General features: G+C 37.7%; 1 pseudogene; it reads left to right on the forward strand.

Moving 5' to 3' along the window:
• The first annotated feature begins 12,704 nt into the window (after positions 1-12,704).
• On the forward strand, positions 12,705-15,743 carry LOC148538048 (uncharacterized; annotated as a pseudogene).
• The last annotated feature ends 2,056 nt before the right edge of the window (positions 15,744-17,799 follow it).

Raw genomic sequence — 17,799 nt, forward strand, 5'->3', positions numbered from 1 at the left:
AATCCACACACACCAAGCCATAAATAGTGTTTATTTTCCCGCACAAATTAAGGATGAATCATAGGGACGCACAATCAATGATGCGGCCGCAAACTAAGGACGCATGTATAAATACGTCACGAAATCACATAGAATTTCTGGATGATTTCATGCTGGAAGCAGAGACATGGCTTCAAACCAGGGAAACAATGGTCAAAATTGCGGCGGTAAGGCCTTCATGCATTTTGTCTCAATGATTCTTTTAAAACATAATATTGTGCAAGTTGTGAAGTGGCTAAATCTGCATATTTACCCAAATAGGTGAGGAGGATGACATGGAAGAGACTGCTGGCCCCAGTCAACCCGCCAAAGCTGCCAAAAAAAAAAGGCAGCCACATTTCACAAGCAAGGAGATGGAGGTTTTGATCCAGAAGTGCGTTGACATCCTGCCCCAGGCAGCCAGGAATATGAGCCAAAGCCAGAAGTGGAGAATGTGGGAGGAGGTCGCCGTTGCTGTCAATAGGGTGGGTGATTATGTCCGTCTAGCCCGGGATGTCAAACGGCGGTAAGTAAACACTTTCCCATCCTATAAACAAACCCCATTGTAAAAAAAAGGATAATGGTTCCAAATTCATTCCACAGATGGGCAGACTTCAAATATCGTCTCAAACAAAAACTTGCCGACAGGGCTAGGCATGCAAGGGGGACAGGTGGGGGTCCCACCCCTGTGTCATTGGAGTTGACAGACTTAGAAGAGATGGCACAGGGGTGTGTGCAGGCTGTGGAGGTGTTTGGCGTGTCCAACATGGATACGGACATGCCAGACTTTGCGGCTCCTCATGTTGGCCAAGGTAAGTCTTGCGATGTCACCAACTCAGAAATGCTATTGTGCCAATATGTAGATTCTAATGTGAGTCTTTTCTCCAATTTCCTAACAGAGACAGAGGCGGATGAGTCTGCTCCAGAGGGGAGCCTTGGCCGCAGAATTTCTGCTGACTCTGCAGGGGAGGAACCAGTACATCCGGCTGAGGACCCTGCAGAAGCCAGTCCAGGGCGTGCCCCCTCGCAGGCAGTGGGCCTCCTCACAGAACTCAATTTTAAATCGGATTGCCATACGGAGATTCTGCAGAGGATGGACGCCAGTCTGATACGGGTGGCTGAGGCCCTGGAGCAAAATGCTGCGGCCAACGTGAACATTGGTCAGGCCCTGGCGGAAAATACCAGGGCCAACATCCGCATCGCCGATGCCCTGGAGCAGCTCGTTCGCCAGCACATGGTGGAGCCGACCTCCCTTCCTGCCGGAACATCCGGATCCTCCACCTCTGCCACAACATCAGGCAATCCTCCAAATGTGCCTAGCCCTGTGCCTAGTCCAGAGGCCACAACATCTGCCTCTGGACAGGCCAGCCCGATGGCATCCCGGACCCGGTCTGGCGCCCACCCTCACCCAGCCAAAAGGGCGAGAAAACGGTGACAGCAATGGCGACTTTTCCCACACTCCTTCTGTGCTTGGCTCATATTCCTTTCTGGTCAAAACTTCCCTCTCCTTTCTTGTGAAATGTTTTTAAATTTTGTATTTACGCTTATGTTAGTAGTTATGTTATATTTTTTTTTGGATCAAATATCTTGGCCACAAAAAAAGGCAATACAATATTAGTCCAATTTGTTTGTGTGTAAACAATAAATTAAAAACAAAACACTGACATTGTATTGTGACATTATTGTACAAATGGGTTACATTTAATCATGGCCTTAAACGCAAAAACTGACCCTCTTTAAAAAAAAAAAAGGCCTCTTTAAGGAACGTTTAAAAAATCACATAGCGATGCAAAATCCACAGTAAACCAAAAAAAAGGGGAGCTAATTAAAAGATGATGACATTATTGTTACAATAGGCCATAACCACCAAATTGTGGCCAAAATAAAACCCCAAAAATGTACGCTAATTGATTGTGTAATCATGACATTAGCAGCTCTGATTTCCACCTGCGTACGCTTTTGTGCTATCCCAATAAACTGCTTTCCAAACACATACCAAGCCGGATTTCAATCCAACACTAATTACTTTACTGACCAGCCGCGATTAATCGCTGCACCATCGTGGAGTCCCGGGACGGAGGAGAAGGCCATCGCCAATGTGGTCGAGTAATCCTGACCCTAAGCTGTGCGAGCATTTTGAAGGGAAAGCGGATGTTCCAGTGACGTATGAGACGGTCCGAACACATTTGACGTTCGCATCTGCTAATGTATGTACGCCCCAAAAACGCCTCGCCACGCCTGCGTTTTTTCATCTCCACCCCCGTCAACACCCAAAAACGCCCTGTTCTGTCAATCACATTTGGCATGTCACTTCCTGTACGCTATTTTAGGAACGAGAGAAAAAAAGCTCGCAATCTGCCGTACGCACATGCGCAGTGTAACACCGACGCATGCGCGGTTAGTCAACATCGGAACGCAACGAGCGTACTGTTGTTAACGTGCGGCTCTGAATGAGGGCCAATATCTGGAAAATACTTCTCACAATGAGGTCAATGTTTGGAAATTAAAGCATTGTTACAAAAGAGAGGAAGGTATTTGGATAGATCCAGAGGGAAGACCAGTTGCACCAAAAATTTTACTACCAGCCCTTGCAGAAGGTGCTCATGGGTTAGAACTTTTAAGAGCAGACAATATGAATCCAATTGTGCAATCTTGCTGGTGTGCTCCAGGATTTATATCAGTAGCCAGAGCTAAATGTCAAAGTTGTGTAATTTGCTTGAGAAACAATGTGGGGAAAACTGTATAAAACATTTGCCGAATTCTACAGGTCCTTTTCAGAGACTGCAAATTGATTTTATTCAGTTACCAAAGACAAGGGGGTCAGATATGTTCACGTTTGTGTAGACATGTTCAAATGATGGTTAGAGGCCTGTATCAATAAGAGAAGGAAAAGTCTATCACACTGAAAGGTAAGTTAGATATTGGCAGAAAAATACCACTAAATTTTCATAATTTATCATATATTTGACTTGTTATACTAGAGGAAACTGCCATAGACCACAAGTTGCAATTTAATCAGGAAAGAGAAATATAGTCTATATCTGGTGCACAGAGTAGATAACTAAAATGTAACCTTTATTTGTTAGTTTTAAAATTACATACCATCTGCATACATAGCGAAATATAACACAAAAATTATAGAGTGAGAAGGGTAGAAAAATGTGTAATAAAACAAAAAACATCCCGCTGTGTATTTATTCACATTAATTCCAATTGAATTCACCTATATTGTATATTCAGGCAAGATCATCGTTTACACTGATATAAACTTCACAGAGTCTCATTTATGTTGAATAATAAAACAATATATTATATCCATCACTTCAGTGTGCTTCACAGTTATTTTCTGTTGTAACTTTGTATAGTTATTATACCCAAATATATATATATTGTATACTGAATCAATGGGATCTCTCTCTATCTCTATTCATATGAGGAATATAGCAATCCTGGTTTGTTGCCCTCTTAATTAGTCCCATTGCATGTGGACAAATATTGGTATATCGAGGTCCAGGATGTTAACTTTCAGTTCTATTGAATGTTTGTAATTATTGTGAAGTTACAAAATCCCGGGTTGAAATAATATAGAGGTCCATGATAGTCACTTCAAATCAAATATTACATGTGACAGAGACTTTGTCTCATTAATCCAATCATCCCATTTACTTTTCAGTATAGATAGTGTACCTTATCCATGTGAAGCCATTATGTATATTTTTTTATGTAATCCATCAATATGAATATAGGTTACTATGAAGTAGGTGGAGGGGTCAATGATCTCAGAGATATTATGAGTATAGTTGTTCATGCTACTCCTTGTGCATAAAAATGTCACAGTTGCTTTAAACTACTGAGTGTACCTGATAGCTTCAATAATTTATTAATTAATTATATACCTTTATCACTATTACTTCATATCAATTTCAAATCATATATTGGTCAGGGATTATGTTGTTCAATCCTACATGTAAGCATAATATTGCCACTTCATTCAAATGCAGGATGATTAAATAAAACCGTTCATGTCTGCCCAGAGAATGATTTATATAAGGCTAATTGCTATATATACGGTGCTATTACTATATTCCTGTCTACTCATTTCAATGAAAACTGCTACACATCTGCTGTTGACATTGATTTTATATATATATATATATATATATATATATATATATATATATATATCTGTTTCTTCTTCGGCATCACATTGCTTAATAATTAGCATATATGTATTGCCAGTAATTTACACCAATAGATTCTAATAGCCACAAGTCTAGTGTTTTCAGCCTTGTAACTTATTCAGATATTGTAACATTCATAATGTGTTACACTTGTGCCATTATGTATAGCTGCCGAGTTCATTGACTGTTCTTACTTATTTCAGTCTTCCGTCAGTCACGGTCAGCGACAGACCCCTATATTTTCTGCCTATGTCATACTGCAGGACGGCCGGCTATTTACACATTAGGCTTGTCACATTATATTTCAGAGGATTCGTGAACACAGCGGGCTCCCCCCGCAAATGATCGTTTTCCTACTAAAGCTTTAACAAGCGAACCCGATTTGGGGAAATGAGCATACTTTTAAAAGGCGCGGCAACCAATCGGCAGATGCTGCATCACCAGAGGTGTGTCTGCTTGTCATTCCATTGAGTGACGTCTGAAAGGGGGCGTATATGTTACATCACTGCAGATTTATTCCAACCATATATCATGAAAGTTAGATATCTGATATGATATGATATTGAGAATATGTCCCTTAGAATTGTTCTACCCTACATTGATTTGATAAATAGGTTTATTGTATTAATCTTGTGAATATTATTAATCTTGTGAATATTATTACCCATCAAATTATATATTACTTGTTTAAGGATATTAACAACTCCTCTGTGTATATATATTAAATTATAGCTGTCATGGCATTTTAAAATAAATATATTTTTAATAATAAGATTAACTAAAATCTATGTCTCCTATTAATGTGTGTATATTATAGAATTCTAAATAGGCTATCGATTACGTCAAAAATTTGTGTATTATGTTAACACTTAAGTGATATAAATAAGTTAAATAATACATGTGACCTATGCAACTATATCAATCCTAGTGACAAAATAGTGACTATTAAACATAACAGTGAATGAAATAAAAGTGTGTAGGTGATAAAATTGATTTATATGCTCTTGTGTGTAAATAGTGACTAGTGGATTGTTTATGAATTTTAAAATTTATGCATGATGTGAATAATAAGGAGATATGTGGAAAAAAACTATAAAATTGTGAAAAATTATAAATTCTATATATATATATATATATATATATATATATATAACTCTGTTTCCCAAAATTAAAAGTACGCACCATCTATATTGGGATTGTTAAATCCATATTTCAATAGCCTTTATTACCGCACCAGAAAATATCATACATAGTATTGGCAACATTTTTATAGATATAATTAATTTCTAGTGGAGTCACAGCACATTCATATATTATTACTTTATTATAGTAACCTTTTGTATGTATCTCAGTATGGATGACTTGTACATGTATTAATGTAAATGGTCTTCTCATATTTCAAATCTAATATGACATTTAGGGTCTATGTTAACCATATTTAGAATTATATTTTAACCTACTTTAATAGATCATAAATATCTATCTAATGTATTTTCTCTCAATTATACAGAACAGGAATATGTCAAGAATTAGATTCACTACTTTAAAAAAGTTGGATTGATTGATCCCCAATCCTCATACTTATATAGAATACCAGGAAGAGCTCCTAGCATAATCAAATATAGAAATATCTATTGATTGTTGGACTTCAAAATTGTTTTCCAATATTCAGAAGAAAAAAGCAGTTTTCACTATCTTTTGGAATTTACCCTAAAGGAAGAGTAAGTAATTGTTATTTTCATTGAGTCCCTTGGGCCTCATACTCCCCATTAAAAATATCCATTTGGTCTATTGTCTAAGAAGATCCTGATCTAGGTTTCCTCCCCTTATTCCCAAATTGACTTTTTCTAATGCAAAGGTTCTTAGGCCTTTGGGGAAGCCATTGTGATGTTTAAAAAAAATGTTTTAAATAATATAAGACCCTGGGCAGCATTTTTAATTAAACTTGCATTTTCCAAAATACACTTTTTGAAAGGTCTTATTGTTTTGCCTATATACAGTCAGGTGCATAAATATTGGGACATTGACATAATTTTCATATTTTGGCCTCTATTCACCACCACAATGGCTTTGAAATTAAACAAACAAGATGTGCTTTAACAGCAGTCTTTCAGATTTAATTTGAGGGTTATTACATCCAAATCAGGTGAACGGTGTAGGAATTACAATGGTTTCTATATGCGACTCACACTTTTTAAGGGGCCAAAAGTTATGGGACAAACTAAACAATCCTAAATCTAACTTTCACTTTTTAATACTTTGTTGTAAATCCTTTACAGGCAATTACAGCCTGAAGTCTGGAACGCATAGACATCACCAGACACTGGGTTTCATCTCAGGTGATGCTCTGCCAGGCCTCTACTGCAAATGTCTTCAGTTCCTGCTTCTTCTTGGGGCATTTTCCCTTCAGTTTTGTCTTCATCAAGTGAAATGCATGCTTAATCAGATTCAGGTCAGGGGATTGACTTGGCCATTGCATAACATTCCACTTTTTAGCCTTAAAAAACTCTTTGGTTGCTTTTGCAGTATGCTTCAGGTCATTGTCCATCTGCACTGTGAAGCGCCGTCCAATGAGTTCTGAAGCATTTGACTGAATATGAGCATATAATATTGCCCGAAACACTTCAGAATTCATTCTGCTGCTTTTATCAGCAGTCACATCATCAATAAATACAAGGGAACCAGTTGCATTGGCAGCCATACATGCCCACGCAATGACACTACCACCACCATGCTTCACAGATGAGGTGGTATTTTTTGGATCATGAGCAGTTCCTTTCCTTTTCCATACTCTTCTCTTCCTATCACTCTGGTACAAGTTGATCTTTGTCTCATATGTCCATAGGATGTTGTTCCAGAACTGTAATGGCTTTTTTAGATGTTGTTTGGCAAACTCTAATCTGGTCTTCCTGTTTTTGAGGCTCACCAATGATTTACATCTTGTTGTGAACCCTCTATATTCACTCTTGTGAAGTCTTCTCTTGATCGTTGACTTTGACACATATACGCCTACTTCCTGGAGAGTGTTCTTGATTTGGCCAACTGTTGTGAAGGGGTTTTTCTTCACCAGGAAAATAATTCTTCTGTCATCCACCACAGTTGTTTTCCGTGGTCTTCCGGGTCTTTTGGTGTTTCTGAGCTCTCCAGTGCATTCTTTCTTTTTAAGAATGTTCCAAACTGTTGATTTGGCCACACCTAATGTTTTTGCTATCTCTCTGATGGGTTTATTTTGATTTTTCAGCCTAATGATGGCTTGCTTCACTGATAGTGACAGCTCTTTAATCTCTTATTGAGAGTCGACAGCAAATGATTCCAAATGCAAATGTCACACCTAGAATCAACTCCAAACCTTTTACCTGCTTAATTGATAATGAAATAATGAGGGAATAGCCCACACCTGTCCATGAAATAGCTTTTGAGTTGATAGTCCCATTACTTTTGGTCCCTTAAAAAGTGGGAGGCACATATAGAAACCGTTGTAATTCCTATACCGTTCACCTGATTTGGATGTAATAACCCTCAAATTAAATCTGAAAGTCTGCAGTTAAAGCACATCTTGTTTGTTCCATTTCAAAGCCATTGTGGTGGTGAATAGAGGCCAAAATATGAAAATTCTTTCAATGTCCCAATATTTATGCACCTGACTGTACTTTTTGCCACATGGGCATTGTAGTTGATAGATCACCCTCGGGGAAGAACAATTGATATAATCAATTATATACCAGGTTTTGGAAAATTTGTCAGTGAATGATGAAGTTAATTGTATGTAATAAAAGGCCTTACAAGAACTGCACTTAAATGTGTCCTTTTTATGATATTTGTTTTTTTTAGTTGACTGTAAATGGCTCTTTTCTATCTGGTCCTTTAAGTTTTTTGATCTTCTCCAATTAATTTGGACACGATTAGGGAGAATGTGAGCTAAATCTTCATCAGTTTGCTGAACATGCCAATGTTTTTGTAAAAATCTGTTGTATTATCCACCATTTCTTGCAAAAATAAACCTCATGTTATTATATGTATGCTGATGTTTCTTCCTCTTTGGGAGGAGGAGTGATTCTCTTGTACATTGATTTGTATCTTGGAATACTCTCTTGAACAGACTTTTACTATATCCTCTGGACCTAAGTCTATCAGTAAGTTGTTCTTGTCTTCTTCTGTGTATTGGAGCAGTTTCTTTTAGTTGTTAGTATTTCCCCTTTGAGAATTCTGTTTATTGTCGAGGGTAAATGAGAACTGCTTGCATGTAGAATGTTATTTGTGGTGGTATCCTTATGATATAGGTCCATAGATAGGTTTCCATTTTCTTGAATACTGATCGTGACGTCCAAGAAATTGATTTTCGCATGGCTCATCTCGGGGGTCAATTTCAGGTTGATGTTGTTCTCATTTAATTTACCAATAAATTCCTCAAAGATCTTCTTCTCACCTTCCCATATCACCAGTATATCATCTATGTACTGGAGCCACATAACAATGTGCTCTTTGTACATTTCATTTGCCTCCTAAAAGACCACCTCCTTCTCCCAAAACCCCAGATAGAGGTTTTCATATGTCAGGGCACATGTTGCAGTACCTCTTACCTGCAGGAAGAAGGATTCGTTGCATACAAAATTATTTTTGGTCAATACAAACCTAAGGAGTTTCAGAATGAAATTATTTAACTGCTGCATAGTGTCCATGTCAACAAAGTATTTGGCAGCTATTATGCCGGTTTCATGATCTATGCCTATATACAAGCTTTCAATGTCACAGCTTGCCAACCACATGTCTGAACTAAGTTTTATATCTTGTATCTTTGTCAATATGTCCAGAGTGTCTCTCACATAGGATGGTAATGAGGTTACATATTTTCTCAGATGTTTGTCGACAAATATGCCGGCTTTCTCAGTTAGGTTACCTATATCTGAGACAATTGGTGTACCTGGAGGTGTTTTCTCATTCTTATGGACCTTGGGGAGAAGGTACAGTGTAGGGATCTTTGGATCTGTTACTTTTAGGAATTCCAAGTTGTTTTTTGTGATAATGCCATTCTGGAAGGCTCCTTGTATAAGGTCATAATATAGCTTTAGAAAGTCATTTGTGGGATTCAAAATGAGCTGTTTATAACATTGTGGATCTTGTAGCTGTTTATTCAGCTCTTTAATGTACATGTTCCTGGGCAAAAGGACCACGTTGCCTCCTTTATATAACTCTTTTATGATGACATCATGCCATTGGCATCTATTCTGTATGGCCTTTATCTCTCCTTTACTTAAATTGTCCAGTTGATTATTCTTTGTTCCAAATAACATCAATAGATCCAGATCTCTGAATACTAGATCTGTGACTATTTTTACCGGTGGACTTATAGATACATCTGGACAAAATGTTGATTTCCTTTTCAACTGTATACCTTGATCACATTTATGGGTATCATTCTCTAATTCAAGCCTCTATAATGCAACAAGTGTTACTTGTTCTTCTGAGGAGAACTGGTAAGATGGGTCATTATATAGAAGACTGAAATTGTCTTCATTACCGTGGATGGTAGATGTGAGTTGTGTTCCATTTGGATTCTTTGAATATTCTTTAGATAGGAAAAAAAATTCTTAAGGAGGAGTTTCCTTGTGAATAATTGCACATCTTTTTCACATGTGAATCTATCAAAATGTTGTTGGAGTGAGAAAGATAAGCCTTTTACTGAATAAGGTGATTTGATCTTTATCTTGTACTCTGTCAGTTAGATTAATAATTCTCATTGAATCATTCATTGATTCTACCTCCTCTACTGACACTGTTTGTGAGGTTCCTCTTTCCATCCCCTTTCCTCTCTTTTTCACCTTCCTCCCCTTTCCCCTCCTTATCTTCTTGTATTTAGATCTAAAGTATCTCTCATTTGTCTGCGGGATTTGCTCTAAAAAACCCCATTGATAATTCCTAGTTTGTACATATAGATTAGATCCTTCACCTTCCAATGATTCAATGCCTGATGTTGTATAATTAAGATAATTACTCATGCTTTGTTTTCTAGGATATTGTTTCCATTTAAATATTCGGTTCTGTGTGTAATCATTCCTATCTCTTTCCTTCTCTTCCTTTCCATGACTGTTTTTTCAAATTGGTCTATTTCTTTCTTATGTTTCGCTATATATGCAGATGGTTTTTTAATTTAAAACTAAGCAAAAAAAGGTTACATTTTAGTTATCTACTCTATGCACCAGTATATAATATATCTGCAGTGATGTAACATATATTCTCCCTTTGAGGAGTCATTCAATGGAATGACAAGCAGACACACCTCTGATGATGTGACATGTGCCGATTGGCTGCCACACTTTTTAAAAGTTTGCTCATTTCCCCAGATCGGGTTGCCTTGTTAAAGCTTTAGTAGTGAAATGCGCAATGACGGGGGAGTCCGCTATGTCCATGAATCCTCTGAAATATAATGTGACAAGCCTAATGTGTAAATAGCTGGCCGTGCTGTCGTATGATATTGGCAGATAATTATTTCTCACAATATAGAGGTCTGTTGCTGACCGTGACTGCCGGAAAACTGAACTAAGTAATAACAGTGTATGAACACAGCAGCTAAACAATGATACATAATGACACAAGTGTAACACATTGTGAATGTTACAATCTCTGAATAAGTTACCTAGCTGGAAACACTAGTCTTGTGGCTATTTGAATCTATTGGTGGAAATTACTGCCAATGCATATATGTTAATTATTAAGCAATGTGATGCCGAAGAAGACACAGATATATATATTTATTAAAAATCTATGCCGACAGCAGGTGTGTAGCAGCTTTCATTGATTAATTCTCTGGGCGGACATGAACGGTTTTATTTAATCATCCTGCATTTGAATGAAGTGGCAATATTATGCTTATATGTCGGATTGAACAACATAATCCCTCACCAATATATGATTTAAAATTGATATGAAGCAATAGTGATAAAGGGATATAATTAATTAATAAATTATTGAAGCAATCAGATACACTCAGTAGTTTAAAGCAACTGTGAAATTTTTATGCACAAGGAGTAGCACGTACAACTGTATTTATAATATCTCTGAGATCATTGACCTCTCCACCTACTTCATAGTAACCTATATTCATATTTATGGATTACATAAAAAATCGACATAATGGCTTCACATGGATAAGGTATGCTATCTATATTGAAAAGTAAATGGGATGATTGGATTAATGAGACAAACTCTCTGTCACATGTAATATTTGTTTTGAAGTGGACCTCTATATTATTACAACCTTTGTCCATATATAAGTGGACTTAATAGTGGGAATTAAACCGGGATTTTGTAACCTCACAATAATTACAAACATTCAGTAGAACAGAAGGATAACATCCTGGACCTCGATATACCAATATTTGTCCACATGCAAGGGGAATAATTAAGAGGGCAACAAACAAGAATTGCTATATTCCTCATATGAAGAGAGATAGAGTACTTAGATTCCATTGATTCAGAATACAATATATATATATTTGGGTATAATAACTATACAAAGTTACATCAGAAAATAACTGTGAATCACACTGAAATTATGGATTTAATATATTGTTTTATTATTCAACATAAATGAGACTCTATGAAGTTTATATCAGTGTAAACGATGATTGTGCCTGAATACACAACACAATATAGGCGAATTCAATTGGAATCAACGTGAATAAATACACAGTGGGACGTTTTTTTTTATTACACATTTTTCTACCCTTCTCGCTATGTATGTGGATGGTATGTAATTTTAAAACTAACAAATAAAGGTTGCATTTTAGTTATCTACTCTGTGCACCAGATATGGACTCTCTTTCTCTTTCCTGGTTGAAGGCCTGGCCTACGGCCTCAGATGCCACACAGTTTACCACTAAGAAAATTTTGCAGGAATTTGTATGTAGATATGGTTTACCTTGTGTTATTGAAAGTGACTGGGGATCTCATTTTACAGGAAAGTTTTTCAAAAAATGTGTGAAATGATGGGAATGGAAATCTTCTGCAAAGGTCGAGAGGCAGAATGGTGTCATAAAAATTAGGCTAGCTAATCTTACAAAAGAGACAGGAATGGCATGGTCTGAAGACCTACCTTTGCTGCTTCATAGTATAACACTCACACCTAAGCCTCATCTCAATCTCTTTCCTTATGAACTGTTGTTTGGACAGCAGCCAAGATTTGTTACTAATCCAAAGACTGATTTGAAATTGCAACATGATTGACTGTTCAATATGTTATACAATTGTCTAAGCAGCTACAAAACCTTTGGAAAGCTCAACAGGATATTCAACCAACATCAGCATTTGATCCAGCAGATGAAATACAGCATAGAGACTATGGTATGATGAGAAGTTTTTGTACATTCTGATTCCCTTACAGATCGATGGGACGGTCCTTGGCAAGTACTGCTGACTACAGATACAGCTACGGTTGCTGAGAAGGACACTTGGATCCATGGCTCGTAATGAAAAAAGGTCAGAGATCCAAGCTTAAAGGGGCCAAAAATGGGAACAATTGTGGTTATAGCACCAGCGGGGCTTATTTACTTTGGAGAGAGGACGAGCAGAGGTTTATGGTATGAGCACACATCCATTGGTATGGATGATGGGGTTTATTCTAATAAGTCCTTTCCTTCCTCTTTTCTAAGCAGGAAAACAAGAGAGTTAAATGACCGGTGTTAGGAAGCTGATTACTGTATTAAACCACCAGAAGAAAGGTGCATACTATGGTGTATGGATAATATTGGTTATTACTCAAACAAATATCTATTAAGATCCTCTAGCCATTGCTAGGACTGAAATGGACATATCGGAGATACGAGGCACATCGATGGTCAATCACAAGCAGAATATTAAAATCATGGCAGTTTACTTTATAAGTGATATGGTGGACCTGGAGAGCCAGTATAAACACAACATGTCAATGGTGCAGTAAGGAGCTAATATAATAGGACAGACAATAGAATATAGATTTACAGCCCAAACTTAAGTTGCTGAATGGCCAGGAGGGGCTAGTTGACAGCGATGCTTGAAACGTGGTATAGAAGCAGGATTGCTGTATGGCCTGGAGGGCATAGTAGACAACGATGCTTGAAACATGGTATAGAAGCAGGATCGCTGTATGGCCTGGAGGGCCTAGTAGACAGTGATGCTTGAAACGTGGTATAGAAGCAGGATTGCTGGATGGCCATGAGAGCCTAGTAGACATGCAATGCTTGATACATGGTATAGAAGCAGGATTGCTGGATGGCCTGGAGGGCCTAATAGACAGTGATGCTTGAAACGTGGTATAGAAGCAGAATTGCTGGATGGCCTTGAGGCCCTAGTAGACAGTGATGCTTGAAATGTGGTATAGAAGCAGGATTGCTGGATGGCCTTGAGAGCCTAGTAGACAGCAATGCTTGATACATGGTATAAAAGCAGGATTGCTGGATGGCCTGGAGGGCCTAATAGACAGCGATGCTTGAAACATGGTATAGAAGCCGGATTGCTGGATGGCCTGGAGGGCCTAGTAGACAGCGATGCTTGACACGTGGTATTGAGGCAGGATTGCTGGATGGCCTGGAGGGCCTAGTAGACAGCGATGCTTGAAATGTGGTATTGAAACAGGATTGCTGTATGGCCTGGAAGGCCTAGTAGACAGCGATGCTTAAAACATGGTATAGAAGCAGGATTGCTGTATTGCCTGGAGGGCCTAGTAGACAGTGATGCTAAAAACGTGGTATTGAAACAGGATTGCTGGATGGCCTGGATGCCTAATAGACAGCAATGCTTGAAACGGGGTATTGAAACAGGAATTGCTGGATGGCTTAGTAGACAACTATGCGGCTGTCGCCGGGGTACTTGGGTCACTTAGAAGCCGGTGAGCAGAGTACATGCAGTGTGTACTGATTATAACTGGAAGTCTGGATGCACAGAAAGTAAGTTGCATAACCAAAAGTTCCACATGAAAACTCTATAGCCCAGTCCAGGAAGTCCAAATAGGATCAGCTGCCAATCAGGCAACACTAGGAGGAAACATGTGAAATCCTCTGACATCTGGATCTCCTAGCAACCAGCAACCTAGACGCATGGTCAGGAGCAGGAGGAATACTGGCAGGAGACAAGTCCTGGACTGGACTTGTAACAGTATCCAATTCAGCAATATCATTCATTGTTGGGTAAAGTTTTATATGCTACTAATTGTTGGATTTGTACCAGAACACCATTGTTGAGTCAAAATATGCCAATGTCCCCAGTACCGGTTTCTAAAGCTGAAAATACTAAGATAGTTACCACAGAAACATGTGAGGATTCTGTAGTTAAGTTGTGGACAAAAGGTTACTGATACCTACAATTTGACAAAGGCACCAGTAATTGTGCTAGCTCCACATATAAGTGAACGCATTCTATTTGTTTCAATAAGACAGTCTATGAAATGAGACAGGCTACACCTCAGAATTAGACATCTGCAGGAATGTTTCTTATTCCAATGCTAGAACACTCCATACAAGTAGGAAATGTTGAGACAGGATATTGTAATAAGATCATTACTGTGCACAAACCTTATTCCCTCACTGTACTGAATAATTGAAGGAAATCTTAAAAGTGCTAAATGCTTATCATGTACAATAGATTTTACAATGAGACATTTGATTATATCCTACCTGTGAGTGCTCCCAATAGTGAGACAAATAGTGAGACAGATCATACAGTTCAGACATGTAAGCTAGGAATAATAGTTTGATAGTTGCCACCATGGTATTAGGGTTTGATGTTCCATTCCTGCTACCAAATGATCTTTATTATATATGTGGAACGTATGCTTATAAATGGTTGCCCATTCATTTTGAAGATATTTGCTATTTAAGCAGACTAATACTACAATTTTATGTTATAATACATGATAAAAGTTCTTTTGCAGGATACCAGACGTATTCAAAGAGACATTGTTCCGGTGAATAAAAATACATTTCTCTGATACATTCTTCAATTAAACATTGTGTTGGTACCACCTTTGCTAACATCTTTAAGTATGGTAATTGGGGTAATTTGGAAAATCAACATGAAATTAGTGGACTGGCTGAATTTATTCACAATGTGACTGAACTTTATGATAAAACATTCAAATATGTTGGACATGAGTTAAAAGCATTTCGAAATAAACTGTTACATCACCGTCTAGTGCTGGATTATCTAACTGCATAGACTGGAGGATATTATCTAACTCTTGAAACAAATCTTGGAGTTCACTGTTGTAATTATTTGACCAATGATACTACCAATCCAGAAGCCATTATTACCAACTACATGAATGAGTCTCATGATATGAAAGAAGAATTTCGATGAATACATTATGATAAGAACTCTGAAAATGATTCATGGTGGTCATGGTTAGATTCTAGCACTTGGTTTTTTACTATTGGGAAAGCGGTTTTCAAACATATTTTATGCGCTGAAATAGTTTATTCTTGCAATTATATTCTTGATTCTTCTTATCTGTGCATTATATTGATGTGGCTTATGCTGTATTCAGAGGGCTATTCCAAGGATGGAAAAAATTAGAAAAAATGAAAACATACAAGATGGAGGTTAATGAACTTTACATCCCAATGTAATCCACAAACTATAGCACATGTAAAATGTGTATATTTAAAGGGTTGAAATTGTGAAAATATAGTTTAAAAGGAACTTTACAGTTTACTTAATTCCATATTTGCAGTTAGTATATTCATCATATATATGCTTTATAAATAATATATCCATGCAGTCAAACTGTACGTACGTGAATTAAAAACTATTGTTATCCGCACTTATTGTCAACTGTTCATCAATCATAATTATATATACCATGCTAGTAATATGCAAGTAAAGTTGCATGTACAAACATAAATGTGTGATCTCAAAGTCATATTATTTATTCACAAATTCCCAACCAGTTTCATTTGCATATCTACTTTCCCTTCCCTTGGGAAATCTATAAATCTCATATGATGTTTAACAGTACTATAATAAATTAGATTATTATTATTAGGGGTTGGTATATTTACAGTTAATATATTCATCATATTTATATGCTTTATAAAGAATATAGCCATGCAATCTAATGTGTGAACTTTGTACAATATCAATCTTAGCAATACTTAGTAAACAGGTTGAGTGTCTCTTAAAACACATTATTTGCTTGACATTGTTTTTCTGAAGAATCAAGACTAAGTTTCCTTTTACATACAAGGTCCAAACCGAAAACCATATATGGTGAGACTGGATATAACAAACATTCTATGAAGGACATTAATAGACCCGTCCATTGTATTGTCAAGGACGAGCCAAGAATAAGCTGTGTCAGAATTTGATAAATATTATATCTAAATATGCCAAATGTCATCAAATGCTTGTATACTGTATAAGGTCCTAGAAGTCTAATGTTAATGGGCATATTATCTGGTGATTGTAATGAAAAGGAACCCTGTTATGAAATCAGTTTTAAATTTACTAAAGGGCAATTGGAGCAGAATTCATAAAATTCTACCCCAAACCCTAATTATCACATATTTTTAGTAAGCAGATCCCGTTTCCCTTAATTGTAATGGGAAATATGATCTGGCCAAAGTTACTAAAAATAAAATGTAAATAAATACCGGGGGAAGTCCTGTGATAATAACGCCACCTTCAGATGGCATTTTTCAGGGTATCCCCCAGTTTCTTGACTTCTGCTCTAACAAGGAAGAGCAGAGCAGGGAGCCAGGCACCAGTGATCAGCTGTGTGGTCTAAATTGACCACAAGCTCATCAATAAAAAAAAAATTGTAAAAAAAAAAAAGTTACCTGATTCCAGGGCTGGTGATCGGTGCTTCGGTTATGTCCTCCGGGACTTCGGTCAGCTGGTCTTCCGGCTCATGCACTGTGACCCTGGTCAGATGATGCATAGAACAGCTGACTGGGGTCACGGTATAGTATGAGAGACCAGCTGACCGGAGCCCCAGAGGACCTCACCAGAGAACTGATGACCGAAGGTAAGTGAAAGTAAGGAGGGGAGTTGTGGGGGTTGGTCATGGTGGGGCGGATTGGGCACGGGGGCTTTGTGATCGCGAGTGGTTTCGGCGAGCCAGTTGGTGCATGCGTTGGCACCTTCTCACTGTATTTATTACAAAAAATACAGTGAAAAGATTGCGGAAGGGATTCGCAGGGACAGAGCTTTATCGCAAGCTCTGTCCCTGCAAATCCCTGTGATATTTCCTAAATTTGCAATGCGACTTCAGGTGAAAATATCACACTACAACTGGATTTTAAATGCAAATTGTAGTAAATAGGGCGAAGGAAGGGAAAGAAAAGAAAACTTTTTGTTGGGGGCACAAACTTATTGAGATATATGAAACTTAGGCCCTCATTCAGAGCCGTACGCTATTTGCGTTCGTTCGTTCAAAAACAAGGGGTGGCTATTCAAATGATCCGTACGCACATTGCAGTCTGTTCACACCTCTAAGTCTGAATGAGCGTGCAAAACATACGCTCGTTTATTTGTTAAAAACGCCCCCTGGCCGCTCGCACCATACGTCATGTCCGCTATTTATTAGATTAATCGAGTACATCGACCAGCGTATGAACTGCTCGCTATTCTT

Source organism: Taudactylus pleione, unplaced genomic scaffold (assembly GCF_031769625.1).
Source record: "Taudactylus pleione unplaced genomic scaffold, aTauple2 ptg000041l, whole genome shotgun sequence".
NCBI lineage: Eukaryota > Metazoa > Chordata > Amphibia > Anura > Myobatrachidae > Taudactylus > Taudactylus pleione.